Here is a 13,597-nt window from a genome sequence, read left to right as displayed (position 1 = left end):
TCTTAGTGTGAACTTTCACTGACTTCTCTGTTGGTGCCTTGTTTATTTGTAATTTAGTAAATTATACTACATGTAGGAAATGGACTTCACGGCAATAAAAACAAAGCCCCTGAAAAGAATACTCACAAGGAGTCAAGACCTGGAAAAAAACAGTACCTTTCCTGTGCACCATATCAACCATCCTGCAACAAGGCAGGGAGGGCCAGGCTGCTTGAATAGGAAATGACAAGCCCAGAATTACTAATAATGATGAAAGGAGATGGGGCTATTCCATAGGGACTGCACGTACCTAAAGGTATAACTCCAGCCAGCACAATAAGCCTTCAAAGCACGAAATGTTAATGCTGAGCAGGAAAGTAACCTAATAAAGGAAGATGCCTTCCATATCCCAGACAAAGCATATTAGAGAGCTTGGCTTTAAGTCTGAATGTTCCATCGTAGTCATTGCAATTATCTGTTAAGTACGATGCTTGAATTCAGATCCTGGTTCTGGTTTTGACTTTGCCAGACCTCTGTATTTAAAGTTCTTCCAAGTTTTGCATCACCTGGACTAAATTTTTGGCAAGAGCTGAACCTTTCAATATGAACCCAGACTGTAGTAATTGGCATAGAGGAAAGTCAGTATTTTAAGGAACAACGGTTCTTGAAAAGAAGGGAAAATTCCTGCAAAACAGTTCTGAAGTGTGCATGTTTTTCATCTCTACTGCTCTCAGTCATGGTGGTCCAAAAAGTCAGATATAGAAGTCAGGACCACACAGTAATCTGCACAGAAATCAGGTCTTGTGTGCTTCTGTGCTGAAGCCCTGTGCTCCACAGCTGCTATCTCAGAGCTAAACACAGGGTTTGATAATACCAGTCCCCACACGTTGCTGTAAGAGTGGTCCCAAGAGTTCCTGTAAAACCCCACAATAGCACCCTAGCATTAGTCAGAAGCAGCCTGGAGAATGGATTTAAGAGCCAAGTATTTAGAGTTCAGGCTTACATTGGGAAAAACCCAAGAAAAGATTTAAACAAACAAACAAAGTCTTTCCACTGTAACCCAAGATAGGAGCAGAGGCTAAACAGCATCACGTATCAGAGCTGGCTGGCAGGGCTGCAGGCAGCATTTCTGTCTTTCCTCTCTGAGTTAGTAGCGTGTACCTACGCTCTCTGAAACACCTAGCTGCTCACAAACTCTGCTGCTATCATGAAAATCGTGTTTCCAGATGCTTTCTTCTTCTGCTACCCCTTAAACAGGTCACACAGAGTTCTGCAGAGCAGCTAAGTTAATAACTTAGTGTTCTTAATGCAATAACTGTCTCACATGACCTGCAGGGTCACACTCTTCTTACTAACACCCATCAAGGGATTTAGGTGGACGTGGACACACGTGTGTCCTGCAAGGCCACATAATATGTTTATGCTCTGACTCAACTTGCTTTCTAGATTCTGCAACACTCTTTAAAATGACCTTCTACACTGTCCTTTTCCAGTGGCCACAAAATAAGAATACTGAATTGTACTGAAGAATAGATCCTATCAACCTCTATAAGTATCTGCAGGGGGAGTCTCAAGATGAAGGTGACAGGCTCTTTTGGTGCTGTCCAGTGATAGGGCAAGGGGCAACGGGTACAAGCTAGAACAAAGGAGGTTGCAGCTCAACATGGGGAGGCACTTCCTTGCTGTAAGGGTAGCAGAGGACTGGAGCAGGCTACCCAAAGAGATTATAGAGTCCCCTTTTCTGGAGACTTTCTAAACCCATCTGGATGTGTTCCTATGTGACCTGCCCTGGGTGATCCTCCTCTGGCAGCGGGTTGGACTGGATGATCTCTGGAGGTCCCTTCCAACCCCTAACATTGTGTGATTCTGTCATTGTTTCTCTCCAAATACAGATTCCTTTGCTTCGCAGGGACTTAAAAAACAATTCTCTTGGAGCACACCTGACTCAAAACATTTCAAGTGTAAGAGACAGGCAGTGAAGGGTAATTAGCATAATAAAGGTTGGAAGGGAAGAATCAGGTCTAAAGCATAAGGAGAAGATACAACACTAGCTTCATGCTACTTAACACACAGCTAAAAGAAGGAAGACAGCTGGTAAACTTCCTTTCTGCCCTGCTTTGCTTTATACATAGAGACAAACAACCTTTAAGGGAGCTGTGATGCAGGAAACCAAACTTTCTCTGGTTTGAAGTCACTCCTTTCTACCATGACCTCTTGATATAACGTTAACTTTGGTGGGGTTCTTGGGGTTTGAAATTTTGGAGTTGTTTTTACCCGCTACAGACAAAGATCTTTGTTCCTAATTCTGCTGAAATCTTTCTAGGTATTCTTACAAGTTTCAGAAATGGATCTGTACATAAAGTTAAGCCAAAGTGAGGTTGAGGATTTTGATATGGATGGGAAATTCTGATCTGTATTTAGATTCCCTGCCTTTTCCATGGACTCTGTGAAAGCAACAGGTACAATCACCTATAGAGCAGGAGATCCAAACTATAAACCTTGTGTGGCTGGCTTTGTGTCACCTACTCTTGGCTTCCTGCTGTTCTGAAGATTGGGTGAGGGGCAGTGGCTGAAAACTGAGGAAGTTTATTGTTGACAATGCATTTTGTCTGTTCTCAGCCATGCCTGGGACCAAAGCAGTCCCTCCTCAGTCCCAAGTGTGGGGAGCGAAATGTAGGTTTTCAGACACCTTCCCCTTCCTCCCATAGGAAAAGCCCAGCTTTCAGTTTTCAAAGAGTTCAGGTACATTTGGAAGAGCCCTTCTGTTATTCATGCTGTTACCTTTCTAGCTGGCAATATTCTCTTGGCTAGCTTTGACTAAATCACACCTGAAAATGTATCTCAAAACCAGAAGAGCTTCACAAATTGACCACTTTTGCCAATTAAAAACTTCATTCTTCCCTGGAATATGGCTATCTGATGGTGCACAGGAAGTGCATTAAAGTACTAAAGACTAATCAAACACATTGAGTGATGTCACATTTAAGAGCAACGTTCTTGCTCATTACTGTAACTTTCTGCTAAATTACCGCTGCCGCGATTGCTCCTGGCCTCAAAAGGTCACTGTTATTTTTGCTGTTGAAATCAGGGAGTCTGGGAAACAACTGTGTGTAAATTGCTGATAAACTGGAACAAAGACAGAAGAGAAAAAAACACTGAACATACGAGAATGCAAGTAAAGCAGCAGGAAAGGAGGGGAGGGGAAGAATCTCACGGACAGTTTATTAAAAGAACAAAAGAATAAAATCTGGCACCTTTGTTTTCCACAGGCTCAGGAAGCCCAGTCTTGAAGCACCTACCATAAATAGAATGTTCTCATTCTTCATCAAAGCCAGTAGTAGTCTACACCAAAATGAATGATTTTTAGGTATAAGATGAGAAGAGGAAGATGCCCTTCCTCTTGTAGTAGGAGAGAGATCTTTCGTTTCCATCCTTGCAGAAATTAGCTATTTCAAAGTGCAATAGCTGGAGATGAGGCAAGGTCTGGGACATGATGTTTCTGTAGTGCCAGCTTTCTGACAGAATATTGTTAAAGAACGGAATCAGCAGATGTCTAATTTGGGATTGAATAATCTGTGTTCAAGAAAGATAGTATTGAATTTATCACATGGTATCCTAAAACCTTGAGTTGTTCCTCTCTGAAAGAAAGCTCTATGTGAATTCTATGCCCTTAGGAAGAGTGTTTATAGAGTTCATAGGGAGGACATATGGAAAGGAATGAGAATTTATTTGAAAGTGTGAAAAGAGCAATTTTCAGTCATTTAGCCCTCTATCAAGGATGTGACTGTAAAGTAACCTCCAATAGCTAAGTCAGAGCCATCCAAGTTAAAACCAAATGCAGGGTACAGAAGCCTTACATTGTCTACAAGGAGGAAAAAGAAAAAAAAGACACTGAAAAAATGAGTTTAAAAAGCTGTAATTGTTTGAAGCAAGCTTATTAGATGGCTCAGACCCTATTATTTTCTAGATGAGACAGCTTTGGCTAGCAGCTTGGCCACTTAGTATTAAATGATTCAGTGTGGCACTCTGGCTCACAGTTGTGTGGGTTGGGTTTGGTGTTACTCAAAGAGGAGGTTGAAGAGGTTTGTTTCTACAGCCAGCTCACTAAACTGAATGTCCAGTGGGTAACTTTGAGGATAGGCACTGAATATTCCTCAGGCAGGTCAAAGCCTGCACACATCAGTCAATAAAGGGCTGCATTAATCTTTCGTTTCACACTTGGCAGCACAAAAGAAATAACATCCACTGACAGTCAACATCTTGCATTGCTGGGAGGGCATTCAAGCTGTGAACCAAGAAATCGCAACAGAGCTTGTCTCTCACAGAAGATGAGACCCTTCCTACCTTATTACAGAAAGCCTGTTAGGTCTCTACACAGAGGCACTGCCAAAAAAGGACCTGCAGTAGATGGCATGGACTGGCCCAAAAAGAGAACATTCTCCATGGTAAAATTCTTCCCCTTTAGCTTCTCACCATTGCTATTCAACTCATGGTTTCCATGGACCAGAACTAGGGTTGCAGTGTGACTGGGGTGGCAGAGAAGAAAAAAGGCACACTGTCTGTGAGATCACTGCTGCAACATGATGTGGGAGAACAACTTTGTGCTCACAAACAGGAAGGGGACTTCAAGCCTTCAGTTGAATTTGTCCACTGAGTTGGTGCATACGCAGGACACAGCCCCTCAAAATTTCAGGCATTTGGGGAGTTTATCCCCAGGGTCTTATGTGGACACCCAGCCTGGAAACTTTTCTTCAAACTGATTTGCTCTGCTTTAGAATTTCTCTGAGTAACACACTCTTCTGCCAAAGCGAGGGTATCCATACAAGCTGACAACAAGAAGTGATGGTTCACCTGAGCTACAGATTCCAGTGTAAACAGGCCCTCTTTCCAGAGAAGCTGGAAGATGAAAAAGTGTGCCATCCTTCAAGGACAGCTCGTGGAAGCGACACTGAAGCCTCAGCAGCACATCTGTGTAGTGCAGACTGTATCTCTGGCTCTCAGCAACACATGAAATTGGGCAGATGGTTGCAGCTGCACTTGGCAAACAAACAGCAGTAACCTAAGCTTGACACTATAATACTGGTTGTTGAACTAGTGTCTTCATGAAAAGGCTAGATGCTGGCAAAAGGGCATGAGGAAGACAAAACAGAAGTTTAATTAACTTAACAGGAAAGCAAAAATCTCCCAGATAAAAGGAAAAGAGCCACTTCTGAGCCAAGTATTTAAAGGGTTCTCAGACCTTCCCAGGCCAAAGAGTGTCTGTGTGTAATGCTGACTTCCTTCCAGCTCTGTCTGGGCCAGAAATAACTCCTCAGTGGAGTGTGTCTCATTAGTGTACCTCTTACCAAAGCCATTCTTGCAGAGGACAGTGACACTTGCTGCTGTCATGCTCTTGGCAGAGGAGGGAGCTGTGTTTATGAAGTGTCACACATCCTGCCATCCTGCTGCTTGCTGGCTTGTAACAACTCGAGCTAAAGCCTCTGGAAAGGGAGAGAGTGTGTGTGCAGCAGGACAACACACATCTGCAGTGACCAAGGTCTTCAACATCTTCCAAAGGCTCCCTAGCAGTTTACTTGCTGATTCCTTCATCTCATGTTGTTCCTAGCCATAGCAGAACAAAACTGGAGTCATCTATTGTGGTGGTCACACAAAACACTGAGCTCTGGCCAGTTGGGTTCTAAGCACAGTGCACAGTTGTGTGTTGCTTGAAGACACAGTACGTAACCCTTGACTTGAGGGAGGCACTGGAGGAATCTTGTTAGCTTTATGGCTACGCATTCATCCACCGACTGGCTGTGGTTTGCTTGAAGTGCCCCATCTGAAGATGTGAGCTCTCAGAAAGAAAAATCCATCTCTGTCTTTAGCAGGTTTAAAGGAAATAATTCACATGTGAATAGAATGGAGCAGCTGAAATAGCATGTGCTGAAGAACACAGAGAGCCTGAAATCAAAGCTCTAACAAGACTAATTACCTTCCACCCAGGCTCCAAAACATGAAGACTGCTTTATGAAGGGAAAAAAAAAAGACAAGAATAAAAAGGCCCTGTTAACCATTTCATTGCTGGACAGCAGTCTGTGGAGACTGGAATCTAAACTGTTTGACAAAGATGAAAAGATGGATTAGAAACACAAGGCAGCAGAAAGAAGAAAGAAGAGACTGTGGATGATGTGCTGGTGAAGGTAATTTTCCTGCTGAGCAATAGTTCCTGTACCAATAATTTGTGAGGAAATTTGTAGCAGTAACTGTAGGAGGAGTTTTATTTGGTTTTGAGAATTTTGCTGTTTGTCATCTGGACTCCATACTGGGCCTCTGGTCCTGCCTCACAGTGCAGAGGAGAAGACTGCTAAATTTGTAGTCCCAACTATCATTAAGGATGGAATGTAGTCCTTTCCAGGAATGAGTGAGACACTGATCCCACAGCCAGAGAGGGGGGCTTTAATCTTTTGTCTTTCACACACAAGGCACCCTGCTGCCCCGCTTCCCTGAACTGCATGCATATAGCCATTTCCTGAAGCATTTCAAATTTGTTTTCCTTAGGTTATTTGTGTCTACAGCCACCAGCTGGTCTGTGTCAGAGCTGATATATTCAACTTATTATTCCATTATCCTATTAGGTTGAATATGTCCTTCCTCCCATGAGAGCTGTTAAGATATCAGCCCTACAGAAAAGAGACAGCTTTGGTCCCACTGTCACCTCCCTTCTTCTCCAGAGTAACACAGTCACTGATCACATGGCATATATTTTTTTGGCCTGCCTTGATATTTTGTGTTCATACATGCAAGAAGTGATACCTGGCTGTTCAACATCCAGCTCTGGCACTGAACAAGTCACACACGTGGGTCAAGTGGAGGGGGAAAAAAGCTCTGAAGGCTTGCAAAGAGACAGGGCCTGATGCTTTCTTTTTTCAAATGGCAGTTTCCCATATTGTCTAGAATTCAAAATGATAATTTCTCCTCCACCAGGATACCAGTCATATGTCCAAAACTACTCTCTTGATCTTAAAAAGCCTTGGGAAACATCTCCAATTCAGGTCAATGACATTTCAGCAGAGGAAATGGTCACCTTTGGTTTTCCTCTGCAGGCTCCTCAAGCCCTTGGGAATGGGAGACCAGAAATTCCTGGCTGGTTTCCATGACCCCAAGGACTGAACATTCCTTGCTTGAGGAGCCTTCCCAACTCCTGCAGCAACTACAGCTAAGGCTTGTTGTCAACAAAGATTATTTACAAGATGCAGTTTAAAGTTGGTAGGGGTAGAAGGAGGGGAGGGGGCCTTGAGAGAGAGAGAAAGCACCACTACTAGGGATGGAGGCAGCCGACACACAAACAAATAAGCCTACATCAAAGCTGTGTAGAATCTCCTGGAGGAATACTTCACAAATTCACTGCAACAATACCAGCACTGGCTCTTGCCAGAGATCCTGAACAAGGGACCCTTCTTTTTACACACCAGAAGAAAATGGTTTTGGAGACTATACCTAGCCCCCTTCATTTGCATACCTGGAGATCTCCATTTAACCTCACACTCCACATTTTTTGCAGGACCTCAGAAAGAACTGGTGAAGGAACAAACATCCCCAGCCTCATGTGAAGAGGAGAGAAACCTAAGACATGGTCCCTGGATGGATCATCTGCAAGACATGGGCCACCCACAGGTGTAAGGAAGAGGAGCACAGGGAATGAGTGAGTGTGGCAGGGCCACGTGATGGATAACTGGGGCACGCAGGGTCAAGGTGCTGGGACAGCAGAGTGTCTCATAAACTGCTAGCCTTGAGCCTCCTTACCAACTGAAATCTGTAACTGGTCAGGCAGGCTACTCACAGTACTCAGTGACAATGAAGAGATTCACTTGGACCTGGCATTCAGTGCACTCTCACATTTGCTGGTCATTTCTCTGGTCACTTTATGTGCTTCACTTGTGTTAACTATAACAGGCTTTCAAAGTTTCCTTCCAACAGTGTAATTTTCCACTCTTTAGAAACCACTCAGAAACTACCTGGGAAGCTTTGTGTACACAAAACCGTAGCTCTCCATGCGGAAGTTCTCCCCAAGGCTAGAGGCAGAATCTTAGTGGAAGGATCCCTCACTGCTTACAGGTACAAAGAACCATTCTCTGGTGGTGTGGAATCCCAGGATCTTGAATTACCAGTCCAAGAAGAATGCTTACTTACAACACCATGATTTTATAGAATAAGAGAATGAAAATGTGAGAGGAACAGCAGCATAAAAATAACCTCTGCCTGCCCACAGCTTCCAAATGTTGTCCTGGAGCCACAGATTACTGGACAGAGGCTGGGAGCAACGTAAGAGTTGCCTGCAAATGGTATGCAATTTAGCCCAGCTCTCATGAAGATGGATGGAGGCAGCATGCACATGTACTGCTGCCTGCTCCACACAATGGCTAAAACTGACCAGAGGGAGAGATGACAGTGCAGTTTGCAAATAATTACTATGCCTGTGGCCTTTCTTCACCTTTCCCTCTCCTTAAGCATTAGACTAAATATTCATGTTCTAGCCAATAACGCCTTTCCAGTTCAGACCTCTGTAATCCCACTCCTTCCTCCTGTCTCTGATTTGGCAGTGGTTCAGCTTCCCTCATCCATGTGTGACTGACCCAGAAGTATGTTCTCACTTACTTTCATACACTCAAACCAAACTTCTAAGATGACTTATATTTCATCCCTCAGCTGCCTGCTTAACATTCACAGCTTCCATATGGTCTGGATGACCTCAGGCAAATGAACAAATTGATGCTTGTTGTTTCTGTTACTCCTTTGTCTTACTCCTATAGCTATATTTTTTTTTTACACTACTCTTCATTACCTTGTTCAGTGTGTACAGCTGCCAGCAAAGGGCCAAACTTAACAGCCAAAACCATGTAAGGTCATTTCCCTTCTTAAATGCAGAGAGTTCAGTTTAACCCACAGAAGAACCATCTCTTTGATGGTTCAGCACCAATGAGGCACATGAAGCACTGAGATGGCTGTTTTGGGCCTCACAGAGAATTGGAACACAGTGTTTTTCATTCATGCTATGGACTGCTCTGCCTCATCACCTCACTGTCTGATCCCTGACAAACAACAGAGGGAAGTACTGGACATCATCTAATGCCCAGCCACTTAGGATGACTTACCTTGTGTAACAATGAGCCCTTTGGGTTTGCTGAGCTTCTGTGTCCTGTGCATGCTGGGACATGTTAGCAGTTCAACTGAGGTGAAGAAAAATAGCACTTTTATGAGTTGTCAGACCAGTGAACAGCCAGAGCCAGAAAGTCTTGTTACTCCTGACCAGAGTTACTCACCCTTCAGGGGCACCTACGGAAATAACAAAGGATCAATTATGTTGCAGCTGAGAAACACAGGAATGTGTTCCTGAGCACAGCTCTAGAGTGTGGTCTGCATCGAGACAAAGCTGGGGGAAAACCATCCAGAAAGCCATCAAAGGAGAAAATCCTTTGAAAGAAAAAGGTGGCCTCATACACATGAAGTGAGAGGCCATGCTGGCCTGCCTGAGGCAAAGACAGTAGCTGCCACCCAGCATGATGCAAGTGCTCTGGCAAGGCACTGTCCAGTGCAACTAGCCAGAACCTTTCCAGGCTGCACCAGGATAAATAAGGACCTGGGCTTATAACCTTAGTAAGGCAAACATTCAGAATAATTAGAGGCACTTTTGCTCTTTTGCTGCTTAACCGCTTTTAAAAATCCTTTGTGGTTACCTCATTCCCAACTGACTTCATAGCACCTCCCTAAGGGCCTTGGTCTTGATGCTGAAGTAGTGTCACTTTGGGGAGGACCTGGTGAAGACAATTAAATTTCCACCATTGTCTTGTTTAAGAGTAGGGAAACCTGCCTGAAGAGGATGACTGGAGAAGTCAACAGAGCAAGTTGCTTTGCAGACCTGAGCTTTCTACCCAAAACTGAACAGGACTTTATTTCCTCTGGCCTCTCACAGAATGACACAGCACAGATGTTACCTAATCAATCAGGGCAGACCTCTTGCATGAGTATCCTCCAGTCTAGGCTATCCTCTGCTGAGCACCAGAACTGCAAAGTCTATCCCTTCTCAGTGGTTTATTATACTGGATCCAAACCTGAACTGATGATCACTCACAGGCTGTGCCCACAGTGACCCAGAAGCCAGCAGAGCTCCTCACAGGGTGCTGTGAGATGCACTGGACCTTGGTTATCAGCAGCAATAATTGTATTTGCTATGGGCCCTTTACAGTCACCTCCAGGTTGAGCAGCTCCCAGTACCATCTCAACCTCGGCACAACATTTAATCGCAGTGGGGGCTGAATTATTTGGGAACCTGAAAGCCCACGGACAGCAGAGGGAGCTCTCAGTGCTCCCCGTCCTCCAGCTCAAGTATTCTGTCTGCATTTAACAGCCAAAAATAAAAGTAAAAATGACCCTCAGTGGTCATCAAGAGAAACAGAGGTACAGCTACACACACTGCACTTATGGGAGAAATGCTGCTGAATTATTACACCAAGTTAGGTGCCCAAATCTGGGACTTAGGAAGGGCTGTGTTTTGGGGAAACCAAAAAAAAATAAGGCAAAAATGAAAAAGCAGCAGAACAGATGCATAAGATGACACGGAAAAGATACCCCCAAAATGTGAGGAGGAGAGCAGGAGTGCAGCCATCAGCAAAACACAGCCCAGACAGAAGCTGGAGGAACAAGGTATAAACAGACACAGCGCCCTTAGAACGTACAGGAACAAAAGGGTTTTCTTCTGTTCTCCCATGATCTCTGCCAGCAGTCCCTGCCCTGTTCCTCCCACCCACCCATGCAAATTTGCCTTCCATTACCTTACCTCAGGAACATTCATCACTGGAAGATGCCCTGAGTGTATACAATTAGTGCCTTACAAAAGCCCATTCAGGAAACATCTACATGATCCTTACTCAGTTAGCAGGAGGGGATGGCGTGGGGATGCCAGCTGACAAGGGGGTTTTATCTGAACACACATCTCAGGACTGATGGCCTTGACAGTGCTCTGCAGGCACAGTGCAGAGGGACCACATCCTCCACTGACAGAGCCTTGCAATTGCCTCTGTGCACCAAAACCATCGTACTGTAGAGCTGAAAAACTTCTAAGCCTAAATGGAAATGTACAGTGAGGCCAGGAGGTATCCATAGGGGACATCCCATTTTCATCTACATGAGAGATCAAAGGTAAGGAGTCTCAGATGCCTTTGGAGGTTGCTTTACCCTCAGAGCTTAGGTATGATCTTACGGCATTGGAAGGAGCAGCCAAGTTACTTGGAGCAACAACAAAAATCATAGCACTCCAAAATATTCCTCCTGCAGCTGGGGTTGGGAAAAGGTGAGATTTCCATGAGCAATACACCGAGGGCTTGACTGCTGCAAAGCCTGAAAGCTGGTTGAAACCATCCATGGCACACTGGTGCATAACTTCAGGATGTTTCCTTAGGTGCTGCTCAGAGATCTCATCCAGAGGCCATGGCCACAGACCAATACCTCTGCTTCTCCAATCAAGGCATAGCAGAGTTTAGGAAGGTGGTGTCTCATGGAAGTGTCCTGTTCTCCCACTGCCCTAGACCCACAGGATGTGACACACTGCCAACAGCTGAGCAAAGCAAGATTGTCCAGAGGGCAGCTGTAAGGCGAATGGGACTGCAGAGAGATAAATTCCTGACTGTGACAACAACTAATGGGCTCCATGCAGACTGGCAGCTGCAAAGCACCCAGTTCTCTGCTCTGCTTCAGCTGACGAGGCACTTCTGGTACTGTACTTTGAGCTGGTGAAGAAAAGAGGCAGAGCAAGTCTGCTTCAATCTATTTTTATACTGCAGATCCATCTGCTTCTCTCCACAGCTGGCAAGGCCTGGAGCACATCTTAGATCATCCCAACAAAAGCCTCTTTATGAGGCGTGGGAATCCCCCACCACTATCAATACCATTTGGGTTGGATTGCCCAGGGAGAGGTTATTTTGGGCACCACAGGTGGCTTCTCCATCTTGCTGAGCACAGGGATGGAGGCAGCAGATGCCTTGCCACAATACTACCCAGCCACACCATCAGGGACAACCTCAGAGCAACGGGGAAGTTCTGAAAAGCCTACAGGATCTGGGGGGAACCAAAGCAGAAGCCGAGAGTTATGGGAATGGGTTTCACAGGAGAGACAAAGCAGAGTTTCCATCAACACGAAGACCCTCAGAACTGCTTTGGAGGAAACCAGGCAGGTAGAGTAGAGCTAATCAGAGGCCCTGCCCTAAGCAAAGCACTAACTCACCCCACATCTGGACCCAAGGTCTTCATTCCACAGACCCCGTACCCTAGAGAGCAGCTCCTACGCTGCATGGGCAAAGCACAAACCTCTTTTTCTCTCTTTTGCTCTGCCCATCCAGTAACTCCTTCCTTTGGGTTAAGGTTCACGATCTGCTTGCTCCTGTTAGAGAGAGCTCCAAGGTTTGTGCTTCCCCCCCCCCCCAAAACACACACAGCAGAAAGATCTCCCAGGCTCTCCTCTCTTATTGCATGGATGCTGTTTCCTGTGTTTATTTTTCTTGTCTGGCTAGCTGGCTGGAGGGTCTCACCTGCTGGAAAGCTGCCATTGCTTCTCCATCTGCAACTGACCAAAGATCAGCCGATAAACAGCCTTAGGTCACTTCCAATTTCCTTAGGATGCCTGACTACCAGGAGAGGCCAAAGGCCAAAGATGCTGAGAGCCAGCAGGTTCCTGTGTGTCTTACCTGGAAGCTGACATCAGCAGAAGCATTTCTTTAGAAAGAAGAAGAGGGACGGGACTTTCACAGTGCTGGGATTCATCCAGCACGGAGAACACATCCACCTGGAAAACACCAAAACCATAGCTCCGTGGACAAGAACCCCCCCTCCAGAGTGCAGTATCTATGCAGCAGGCAGAGCACAGCCTTTTCCAAGACCTGGCTGACACGCAGGCTTCAGCGTTCAGTGTCATCCACATGTCACTGATATCCTGACCCCAGGGCTCAGCAGCATACTTTGATGGGAAGAGCATTAAACTCTCCTTGGAAGGATCCCGTGTCCCACACCATGCTGCCAAATGGAATGCTGATGGGAAACTCCTGCACGGGAATCAGAGCCTGTGGTCAGCATCCAGAGAGCACAGCCCTCCCTCCAGCCTCACAGTGCCCCTCCACACAGCCTTGCTGCTGCAGCTCCTCTGAAAGTCCAGGCAGTGCTGAACCACAGAAAAGGACACACAGCCTCTGCATCTCAGACAGACTTCCTGTGCTCCCTGGGTCTGGCATAGGGCAGGAAAGGAGGGATCATCTGAAATGCAAAACTTAGGATGGGAGGGAGCTTGCATGGAAAGCAAGCGCTCAGGGAAAGCAAGCTGTAAAGGTTTCTGATGAAAAGCTTTGATTCCCAAAGCCTTGGCTCAATCCATAAGGAACAGGGGATCTTGAGTTTAAGTGGGCTGCAGATGAATGTGGCATGGGTTAGCTCTGCAGACTGTGAGGCCTCAGTGCAAGTTAGGGATACTGCTGTATATTTCCTCTGGAAGGAAATCAAAATGCTGTTTCTCATGGATTCAGAGAAGATGCAGCTGTAGAGCACACAGCTGACTCCCAGCTTTAGTTATGGCATTGAGTTAGCAGTGGTGGGAGAA

This window comes from Indicator indicator, chromosome 26 (genome assembly GCF_027791375.1).
Source record: "Indicator indicator isolate 239-I01 chromosome 26, UM_Iind_1.1, whole genome shotgun sequence".
Lineage (NCBI taxonomy): Eukaryota > Metazoa > Chordata > Aves > Piciformes > Indicatoridae > Indicator > Indicator indicator.
Note: the sequence above shows the minus strand (reverse complement) of the source record.